This window comes from Seriola aureovittata, chromosome 12, assembly GCF_021018895.1.
Source record: "Seriola aureovittata isolate HTS-2021-v1 ecotype China chromosome 12, ASM2101889v1, whole genome shotgun sequence".
NCBI lineage: Eukaryota > Metazoa > Chordata > Actinopteri > Carangiformes > Carangidae > Seriola > Seriola aureovittata.
The window spans coordinates 528,543-540,624 of NC_079375.1; positions in this window are offsets into that span (position 1 = coordinate 528,543).

The window sequence follows — 12,082 nt, forward strand, 5'->3', positions numbered from 1 at the left end:
AATGCGCAATGATGGGAAAGGCATTTATTATTTTTTTTTACTCTAGTTTTTAACATCACTTATCATGGATGTTTTAAATTGGGTGTTTTAAATGTAATTGAGTTAGAGAGCAAGAAAAAGAGCTTTTATTTTTGGAACAGCTAAAATGAAAAAAATTGAAATTTTTCTTACAAGAAATGCACAGTGATTTTACAAATGAAGCAGAATGGAGGAGGGAGTGGGAAGGAGAAGCCATTTTAAGTCACAACACTTCTCTTAGTGGAGGAGTGGGCTTCTTCTTCACCAGGGCTTTTAAACCCAATTCACTGGAGGTCCAACACTGTAGAGAAGAGGTTACTTTTAGTCAGAGCTCAGTTCAACCATTTTAAAGCTGTTTTTATCAATGTTTATGCTCCAACAACTGATGCAGAGAGGAAGCAGCTTTTTCTTAAAATAAATGATGTTTTAAATGGCTGTGCCTCAGAGGAGTTTTTATTCTTGGGTGGGGATTTTAACTGCACTGAAGATGTGACTTTGGATTGCAATCATGCAGAGCCTCATCCAACCTCTGAGCACACCTTAAAGCAGCTGGTCCACTCTCATGGCCTGATGGATGTGTGGAGGAGGATGCACCCAGACTGTAGACTTTAAACCTGGTCCCACTTCAGAGAGAGTAGGGTCTATTGTTTTAAGCATCATTTTAACATTGTTAAAAATTGTAATATTTAACCTGCTGGATTTACTGATCACTCCCTGCTTTTATGCAGTGTTTTTATTAGACATTTTAGGCCAAAAAGCACGTATTGGAATTTTAATTCTGTTTTAATATTTGACAAGAGTTTCAGGGAGGTCTTTATTTATTTCTGGGGTGTTTCTATACAGAGGAAGGGTGATTTTAGCAGTCTTAGGCAGTGGTGGGACCATGGTAAGACCCAGATAAAACTCCTGTGTCAGCAGCACACCCCCAATGTCACCAGAGACATCACCAGATCTATAAAGGATCTAGAGAACGATATAGTGGAACTAGAAAATTTAAGTGTGTCCACAGAAAATCAAGGCTATATCGAAAGCCTCAAAGTAAAAAAATGGCTTTAGATGACCGGTTAGATGCTAAAGTGAAAGGTGCACTGGTTAGGTCCCAGTTCCAGACCATCAGGGAGATGGATGCTCCCTCTAACTTCTTTTTCAGCCTGGAGAGGAAGAACGGACAGGGGAAAGTAATCCACACACTGCTCTCCGACACAGGGCAGGAACTCACGGCACCAAGCCAGATACGCAGGAGAGCTAGGAGTTTTTATTCTGAGCTGTAAAAGAGCAAATACAAGGAGGAGCAGATGCTCCCAGAGGGGTTCTGTGAAAGACTACCTCAGGTCTCAAAAGGACCAACTCGCAGCTCGCGGCCCCCTCCAGACACAGGACTACAGGCTGCCCTGCAGAGCATGCAGCGGCAGCGGGCTCCTGGCATTGATGAACTCACAACCGAGTTCTACAAGGCCTTCTGGGACATCTTGGCACAAGATTGTCCCAGATTATTTTAGTACCTATTATTTTATCGATTAATCGAGTAATCCAATAAGAATTACTTTTGTCTTATTAAAGAGCAATAGAAAATATAAAAAAGAGAAAAGAACACAGGGTTCTTAAAATGTTCTTAAATCTTAAAATCCTTTTAAGAAAAATATAAATTTTTATCTCTCGCCCGAAAAGATGCTGGGATAGGCGCCAGCCCCCCCGCGACCCTACTAGAGGATAAGCGGTAGAAAATGGATGGATGGATACATTTTTATTGCTTACATTGCATACAATATTATCCGTCAGAACTAAACCCATTTAGTGCATTTAAGTACCATATCACATTCTCGGATTTAAAGAAGACATTTTCTGAAATGCAAAACCAAATACATAAAAAATAAGTAAGTCATTTCAAATTGTCGAATAGGCATTTCAAAAATGCACACAAGGCAAAATAAAGCATAAATTAAAAAAATAAATCAAATAATATTGCATTGCCTTGGTAAGTTGGTACAGCTTAACTTTCAGAACAACAGGTTTTAACCTAACTACAGCTCAGACATAATGTAAACTGCAGAAAAAAGAGGCTCTGATGGCGTGGATGTTGTTGGAATACAGAGCAGGGACTTTGCCACCTTTGCCAGTGTTGGATAACGTGCTGCATTTGTTTCCCACCATGAAAGTAGATTATCTTTCTTGGACAGGGGATGTTCTCCAAATTACATCAAGACCTCCTGCTGCACAGTTTGGTTTAACTGCTGCTCTTAATCTTCTTCATCACTATGGCCGGATTCTGATGATGATCCCAGTATGTTGTTGAGAAGTGATGTTACACCCTTGACTAGTGTGACTGGGTTGTCTTGTGCTGTACTGGAGGCTTCATTTTCACTTTTGTTGGGTTGCCTTGCTTCCTTTTTGGCAGCAAGTGCCATGGCTTGTACTGTGGTTTGGACCTTGAATGCTTCGTCGGCAGGCAAGAACTTAAGTTTTCTAAACCTAGGATCCAAAGCAGCAGCTATTAGGACCATGTTTGGAGATTCAGGTTGAAACACTGATAGTCCTTGCCATCTTGCTGTGATCTGTTCTGCCACATACGCCTGGAATGACCTTACTGGTGCAGTCTCAAAAGTTGAACTGTCTGTGGACTTCTTAAGGCTTTGCATTAGCTGTGGAAGTGCCGAGAGTGTAACATATTGTTGTCCACTGAAAAAGACCGTAGCTCTTTCAAATGGCTCAAGGGCCTGGCTCAGCTCTTCAATGAGGTTCCACTGTTCAGGCTTGAGGTCGAGGTAGTGGTGTTTTCCTCTTTGAGTCACTGCTTGGTCGGAGAGTGCAGCAGTCACTGGCAGTTTGGATAACGCATTTGCTGTAGCATGCCCATTTGCTGCTGCTTAGCCTTTAGTCTGGTGCTTGCCAGCTCACTCTTCTTAAAGTGCTCAACTACACATCTTGCAGCAGCCACACACTTGGAAATTGCTTGGTGATTCTTCAGAGCGCTTTGCACAACCAAGTTCAAGTTCATCGTTGTTAGGACTCTATCTCCCAATCCTCCCCGAAAAAGTGACACGTCACCCCAAGATACCCCAAGATTCTTCAGCTTGCTTTTGATTTCCTTATACTTTTTCTCCATCATTTCTGTGAAGTAGGTTCTTGAAGAAAGCATGTACCTGGGACTGAAAGTGGAAATCATCTTCAGAAATCCTTCATCCTGCACCATGGACAGTGGGCGCATGTCTGTTACAATCATGTTCAAAATGCTGTCTGTGAACTCAGCTGCTTGCTCAACTGAACATGGTGCTGTCGTTTGTACAAAACTGTCCATATGACGCTGTGATTTACTGAAAAAATTGAGAAATAATATTAATATTTATTAATAGGGTTTAAATATCATACTGTAAATTCATAACACTTGCTAATGTACTTTTATTAACTATGCTGAAGGATTGCCCTACACTACACTTTGTTTTGTAGGGTATCATTATGAGGTGCGTGCGTGTGTGTATGAGAGTGAGAGAGAGGGGCGTGTTTTGAGCAAAACTTAGCTAACACAGGTACATCATAACTAGCCACCATAGGTTCTTAACCCATTTATACCGGTTGCTGCGTAGTGCAACATTGCCCCTCCCGCCGGTTGCTGCATAGCGCAGCATTGTTGATTCCTCGTCATTTCCATGACGCATGCAGCATATAAATATGTAAAATATGTATAAATATATCATTTTTGTGCGCTACGCAGCATCCGGTATATATGGGTTAATTAGCCATTATGTAAAACCAATGTGCATTCATTACTAGCATTAACTAGCACAACTACCAAACGTTGTTAACTTCACCTTATGTCAGGTCCGCTCTGTGACGTGGATGCATAGAGTGGATGTTTTCTAGCACGTCGTGCTATTGTGGTAGGCTAGCTCCATTTTACAGTGGACATACTGTACGGAGTTGTCTGGTTTTTTCAGCTTGAAATGATCCCAAACTTTAGACAGTTTCTGTCGATTTCTTTGGCCTGTCTCTTCACCTCACATCTCGCTAGTTTTAATCCCTTTTTCCATTTTCCAAACCACTCCATCAAACCACGCCTGCCTTCACTCACGTATCAACAGCGTAGGTAAATAATTCTAGCGTAAGCAACTGGTGGAAGCATGTTGCGCAACAGTAATAATCATTCGTGTGAAACAAGTTGACTACTGGGGGTTACTACAGGTTACCCCACTTTTGCCAGATAAGCTAAGGATATTGCCTGGGCCGCAGAAGAAAGTTGGCCAAGGTCGAAATAAATCTATTCAGGCTAAACTGTCTAGAATCTTTAGGGAGAATAATCGGGTTCTTCTGGTGCATTGGCATTGCACATTTGTTTATTCTACCTCCTACTCGCAAGATGCCATTATCAAGTATTGGATCCAGCTTGTTGATGGTGCTTCTTGAACTGAGGGTTTTGATATTTTCCAGGGAAGTAAACTCTGGGCTGAAGTAGCACCTTTGTTCAAAACAAATAATAACTCTCTCAGCTTCTTGCACGTCCTCCACTGATAGGTTTCGTGTTTCTTGTTCGTCTGTGCACACACGTGTGTCCGGCTCTTTTTCAGGTGACTCAGTAGTTGAAGTAGTTTTTTCACCTTTAATATCCATGCCACAGATCTCTGAAGTCGGTTCCATGATGAGTGATATCTGATTAATGAGCATATTGGATGTTGGTTTTTAATCTGCACACTGTTGACGGTGATCTCTTTTTCCACACTGTTGATTGTAACCTCTTTTCTCACCTCAGGGTCATTTGCTGATATTTCTTCAAGACTTTGTGTGATTTTCGGCCATGTTTTTTTCTCTCCGCCCAGGTATTCAGGACCTTTCAGCCATCTTGACCTTAAGAAAGATTCCACATGCAGCCCCCGGGAGGCGTCGTCAGCCGGATTGTCTTTTGAATTTATGTGCCTCCACTGGCTTGTGTGGGATAGATTATGGATCACTGCAACTCTGTTGGATACAAATGTGTGAAATTTCTTTGTTTGATTATGGATGTATTTCAATACAGATGTACTGTCTGTCCAGAAAGTTGAATCTGTAACAGGTAAGTGTAGTTCCTTCCTCAGCATCCGATCCACTTTTACAGCCACTGTTGCTGCAGTGAGTTCAAGCCTGGGGATGGTAATCTGCAAACAGCACCCAGTGGGCTAGCACCCACGCTGTAAGTGCTGTTGTATTTGTGTCAAAATGATAATTCATAATTTCTTGTCATTAAATAATTCAGATAAAAATGTTAAATTAGTAAAATCATATATGTGTGTTATAAGATAAAACATGGGTTAATTTCATCATGTATTTCATAAGTTTGTTTCCTTCTGTGCTGTGGTGTTTTGGCCCGGAACCAATGTTTAGTACCTGTGTGTTGCCACGGCAGACTTAATTGATGCTATACTGCTAAGCATAGCCTAAGGTGTATCAAGGTCCTCTTTTCATGAGAAGCGGCTAACGAGGTATTTTTCTGTGTTAGTGATGCATTTTGTTTATGTTTACACAACATCAAATTTATGCCTTTATTTACTTCATGTAAGGTCTTTGTTATGAGCTGATATATTTGGATATTTGTGCAAACAGTTCTCACGGCATGAGCAATGGGAGAAGAGACAAAATAAATGCCAGTAAAAGAGAAACCGATCCTTGTCTGTCATGACGGGAGCTACACACCCTATAGACACTGACGAAGCTAATGCTAATTTGACTCCAGAGGATACAACGTCGGATAGAAACAACGTTACGGCTGCTGGAGAGCCCAGTCCTAAGTCGGCTGCCATCCTGACCACTATTAACGACATGAAAACTGAGTTTTCTACCAGGTTTGACGGCATATTGTCTGCTATTGAAAATGTCAGGAAGGACATCACGGAATGTGCAGAGCGTGTCACGGCGGCAGAAACAAGGATTTCGACAGCTGAGGACAACGTCGCCTTGCTCCAAACAAAAGTACAAGTCCTAGAAAACAAAAATAATGACGTGGAGGAAAAACTACTGGATCTGGAGAAAAGATCAAAACGCTCCAATTTGAGACTTGTCAATTTACCGGAGGAAACGGAGGATGAGGACACGTGCGCCTTCCTGGAGGGCTGGCTGCCAGACGCCCTGGAGTTGGCGCTGGGGCACACAAAACTTGGAGAGGGCGCACAGATGTTGCCCCATATTAACTCAAATGTACATCTTGTGCTTTCGGGGGCATATGGACTTAGACGCATTCAACAGTGCAATTATTTGTTTCCCTTATTCTCCTGTGGATGCAAGGGATAAGCCTTGCCCCATATCTGTCAATACAACAAAATTGAAACCGTCAGCTGGGCAGATGCTGGTTTTGTTAAAGATCCTGCCATTTCTCATTGACAAAATTTGAGAAAATGATTACACACAAATGCTGCTTAAGTTGTTAGAGATAATCAAAATTCTATTTTCACCTATTATTGCTCCCTCAACTCCTTCAAGGTTGAAGCTTTTAATAGAGCAACATTTCAAACAACTGTTTCCAGATGCAAATACTATACCTAAACAGCATTACTTGCTGCATCTTCCTTCTCAGATTAAGGCACTTGGTCCCACAGTGAGGCATATGTGTATGTGCTTTGAGTCAAAGCATTGCTTTTTTAAGCAGTGGGCTTTGAAAAGTAGTTTTAAAAATATCTGTAAGTCTCTTGTGAAGCACAACCAACTTTATGAATGTAGACAGAATGTGCACGAGAAACATCCAATTTGTTCAAGTGAAGTTGACATGGGCCCAGCCTCTGAGGTGATAATGTTCCCTATGTAGAAGGAAAAATTAAAGACTTTTTAGGAATAGAGCACGTTGAACATATACAGTAGTTTTGGTACAGTGGATTATGCAACAAAATAAATGAAATGGAAATAAGCATACATGTGGAAAATCTTTGGTTATTTCTAATGTCATCAATGATACTCCAGAGTTTGCACTTGTGAAAAACATTTATATTTTAAATGCGTCAGTTTATTGTTTTGAATGCCAACCTCTCTCTACAGTTGGGTGGAATGATCAATATTTAGCTTACGAGGTAGAAGTTCCCGACCGAGCTCAAGCCAATATTTTCATGGATGCTGAAAAGCTTGTTGATTATACCCAATACTACTATGTAAACTTCAATAATAGCAAGTACATTCCACTGAAGTATGATCTGACAGACATCATCAAACATCATTCTTGAGTCTGTATTGAGTGTGGGTATTTGGGCTGATTTTTTTTTTTAAGCACTGACAAACACTGTAATTGATGACAGCGTTTATTTTTACTTATTACTTTTGGAATAATGTGGTGCAGTATGTCAAGATGTCCAGAGTGCAACAGAACAGAGAAGGAAACATAATTCCAGCTTTTGCCTCTGTCATTTTTACATATCACATGGACATGGTTTGATGGAAATGTAAGAAAAAATAGCCACACTGTACTGTGCATTTTGAGTTGTTGTGAGTTGGGCATGTTGACCATGCAGTTTTCAATAAAGCAGATTTGTTGTCTCAATTCAAGTTAAGTCTATTTCTTGAAACAAGACGATTCATCTTTTACAAATAACACAGCAGCTTAAAAACCTTATGACATGTCAAAAAAGCTTGTTTCATCTGAGATATGACTCAAAACAAGATGTTTTCAAGACTGTTTCACTTAAGATATTCAAGCTGCACTGTATAAAAACAAGCTCCTTTATCTCACTTAAATCTTACTCTTTAGGTGATTTTGTCTTATAATAAGTGTGATGAGATATTTTGACTAGAAATTAGAAAAATTTACTTGGTAAGATTTTGAGTTTTTGCAGTGTGGGCCAAGAACACAGAACAAATCTTCACCCAGAACACTGATAATGAAGTTTCTGAACTACAAAGATAAAGAAACGGTGGTGAGAGTCGCCAAGACAAAAAGGGAAGTGCTCTGCAAGAACCGGCCGGTGAGGGTTTACCAGGACGTGGCAGCAGGTGTTCACAAGAAGCAGAAGGAGTTCGATGAGGCGAGGCGGCAGCTCTGATCATTGGCATCATTCCTCCTGCCCGACTGCTTGTGACATATAAGGAACGGCCTCATATTTTTAACAACCACGTCGAGATGGAGGACTTCATCAGGCGGATCAGGTCAGAGAAGGGACCAGACTGAGTTATTAGGAAGTGAACAAGAGTGCTGTGGTTTACAACGTGGAGAGTAACAGCTGAATAAGCAAAGCAAACGGTGTAAGTCTGAGCTGATCTTGCACAAATTACACTGTCAATTGTACACCTAGATTTATTAGTGTTTAATTGATGATGTTCAGGGCTTATACTCATGGCTTGTCTCCCATCTGTTAAAGCTATGTTATTCTTCACATGGTAATAACAAGCAGGAATCTATGAACAGGAAAGGGGCCTGTTAGAAATGGGCACGAATAAGCTCTTTCGGTATTTGTTCTTCCAATAAAATGAAAATATTTTTATTGTTATTAAGAAACAAGAGTTAAGATGTAAATTAAAGATAATTTATGCTGCAACTGCCACTTTGTAAATTTTCAATTAATGGGGGTTAAATTAATATATTGCTGATCATAGTTTCCCAAAACAATGCAGTGACACTGGAGAGTGAAGTTTGATTTAGCTCATAGCAAAAGGAGGGTGCACATGAATGACAATTGTTAAAGTATAGCAGCACAGGAGTTTAAGGTTAGTATTATAGCTAGTTGTTTGTTTGGGTTTTCTCATAGCTCAGTGAAACTGTCTTACCTTTAGGGTGGAACAGTTAACAGCTATCTGGAAGTCTTAAGATTTAGAGGGGGAGAATATTCAGGCTGAGAACATGGATATGGGTTATAGTTTGGGTATCTGTGTAGTGGTTGCCAGTGGCAATATTTATGTCTGTCTCATATTAGTTTTAATTTTTCTTTCTTACAAGTGCTGTAATATGTTGGGGAATTTGACACCGTCTATGCAAAATGTCTAGTGAGATAAAAATGAAAATCACATCATGGAACTGCAGAGGGCTACAAAAACTTAAGAAGGTCAAACAAGTCATGAACAGGATAAAATCAATACAGTCTAATATTGTATTTCTTCAGGAAACACACCTGATGTACAATGATGATCTGAAAGTTAGGAGGAGGTGGAGAGGTAATGTCTTTTCGGCACCATTTAACTCTCGAAGCTAGAGGTGTAACTACTTTGGTCCATACAGGTAAATAAGGTTATCAAAGACACATTTGGATGATACCTCATCATTCAGGGGAATCTATTGAAGGAACAAATGGTTTTAGCAAATATTTATGCACCAAATACTGATGACCCCAACTTTAAAATTTCAAAATTTCTTTCTCATTTTATCCACCCTTCTGGGTAAGTGTGTGGTGACAGGTGATTTTAATTGTACACTAGATCCGGCGAGGGATAGGAGCTCAGGTCTTGACCAGTCTCATGTTCATAGTAGGGGAATAATATATCACTTCATGAAAAAATTGAACTTAATTGATATCTGGAGGGAAGAAAATCCTGATGATTTAAAGTTTTCATGCTACTCCAGTGTACACCAGTCTTATTCAAGCATTGACTTTTTTCTGATATCAGCAGAACTTGTCACAATCCACTTTGCTGTTCTCCTGCTGTGGTGGAAATTTCCACTCACAGACCCTCTGGCCACACCTCATCAGCCAAATCTGCCACACCTGGTGTTCCCAGCTGAGTCTCATTACCGAGTCACTTTATAAGCAGCTCTGTTTCATTCACTCAGTGCCAGATTGTCTTCGCTTCATGCCTGACCTTCCAGCACTAACCTGTGGACTGACTTTCCGGTACCGACTCGGCTCGCCTCTGATCTTCTCTTCTCGTCTCTGCCCCGGCAAACACTACAGCCTTCCGTTCCTGACCACGAGTTTTGCCTGTGAGTTTTCTGGTCTCCGTCTGCTTGTGGCTGTGTGGTGTTTCACCACTTCAGTTTTTCCCTGTCCTGCTGGTTCGTCGATCCTCTGCCTGTCCCCAACAATCCTTCTGTTGCTCCCTCTGGATTCATCTGCATTGCTGCCAGTCTGCCGGTTATTGTCCCTGAGTATATCCTCATTAAGCCTGCCTGCCCCTGTGGTCCAGAGGTAACTCACTCGCCTGCCACACAGGAGACCCGGGTTCAAGTCCCACCTTAGCGCTTGCTTTTCAAGCTAAGTATCAGCACTGCTGCAAGAACCGTGTATATTGACCTGTTTTGAGTGCAATAAAGATCATTACTTCTCCTACTGAGCGTTTGTGTTGCATTTAGGTCTTGCCACTCCCCGTGACAGTACACAATCCCTCTCCCCTGAGTCGCCTTGAGAGGATAGAGGGTGTCCTCCAGCAACATGAGCAGATGATGTCTGCAGCAGCTTCAGAAGCAAAGCAGGCAGCTGTAACCAATGGACAAGCGCTCGCAAGGTTTTTGGTCTGGGGGTCTCCAGCTCAGGAACTGCACAGGGACTGATGGGCTTGCGGCAAGCGGACAGGACAGTGGCCGAATACTCCATCGACTTCTGCACCAGATCCAGTCTGAGCAGCTGGAACTCTGCTGCCCTGGTTGACGCCTTTCTCCACGGCCTGGCTGAGTACATCAAGGATAAGGCCAAATATCTTTTGTACAAAAGAAACAGAATTCTAATTGGCAGGTTGTGATAACATTCATTGAGCACATTTATGCTCCCCTGATGATGAGCTCTTTGAGCTTACATTTGGCCCTCAGAATAAACTGTATTTAACATTCAGATAATGTAATGGACAGATTGCTATAAAATTTATTGAGAACATTCAGGTTGTAAAGAGGATTAACCCTTTTGAGTTTAAAAAAACCAATGGCCTTTCCTCTATTGCCACTTTCTGGATAAACCTTGTGTTTGTAACCCCAATACTGGCAAGGGTCTAAGAAAGGCAAGGCATATTTGAGTACTTAAAAAAAAAAAAAAAAAAAAAAAACTGAAATGAATCATGAGACATGTCAGGCTGTAGTTCACCAAGAAAAACGGGGAGGACCATGGTGTCACAAGAGGATCAAAGTATGTGGAACTAAAGAATGACAGGTAGACCAGCTGGAACAAAGTATGACATGTGGACCATATTTGATAGAAAAATAATTTCACAAAAAAAACAATTGGATGGAAGTGCAAGTACTACACACATACCCATATATAGACTGTGACAAATTAAAGAACCTTATAAGGAGAAAAACAATGACCCTGCCCAAATTCTGCCCAAACTCACAGGACATGAGGAGTCACTGATGGTTCGAGTATGAAAATGATATGAATCATATGCTGTGGACTTCACAGTCCTGATCTCAATGTCAAACACATTAATAAGACACTCTATGTTGGTTGTCCTTTAATTTGTCACCAGTCTGTTGTTGTAAATGTTACACATATAAAGTTGAGTACTCCAGGTGGGACATACTTTAAAAATGAATGTCTGTGAGGATAAACAACAAAGGCACTGTGGGTGAGCTGGTCTTCAGTTGCTTTATTAAAAAAAAACAAAAAAACATTAACTGCCAACTAAATCAATAAAACCATCACAATAATCACAATATAAAACAACAATACAATATCAAAATTACACTATTTCAAAAATACAATAAATTATATTCACCAGACATTTACAATGCTAATTCTATCTTATTTTACTATTTACAATTGTAATTTTTCCTTATATAAACAATTATCTTATTCCCCTTTAATAAACAACAAACAAAGGCATAAACAACAAATGCACTGTGGGTTAGCTGGTCTTCAGTTGCTTTATTAAAAAAAACGTTAACTGACAACTGAAGAACGCAGCTCGCCTACAGTTTATATGCCTCATAGGTGGCCTCATGCCTGGATTACAAATGCTTCAAATTGTAAAGGGTGGGTGTCTATACAATACAAAACATATGTACATATAGAACAACGCACATTAATGAGTGGGTATTTAATAAATATCCTATGTGAGATTTCCCTCTCTTTAACTGCATGTTTTTCCAGACAGACAGAATCCAGAAATAGGCTGATGCAATGACATGCTCAAATTTGTCATGGAGGAATTGAGGGGGTTGGTGGTGGTGGTGGTGGTGGTGGTGGGGGCAGAGAGGCCGAAAAAT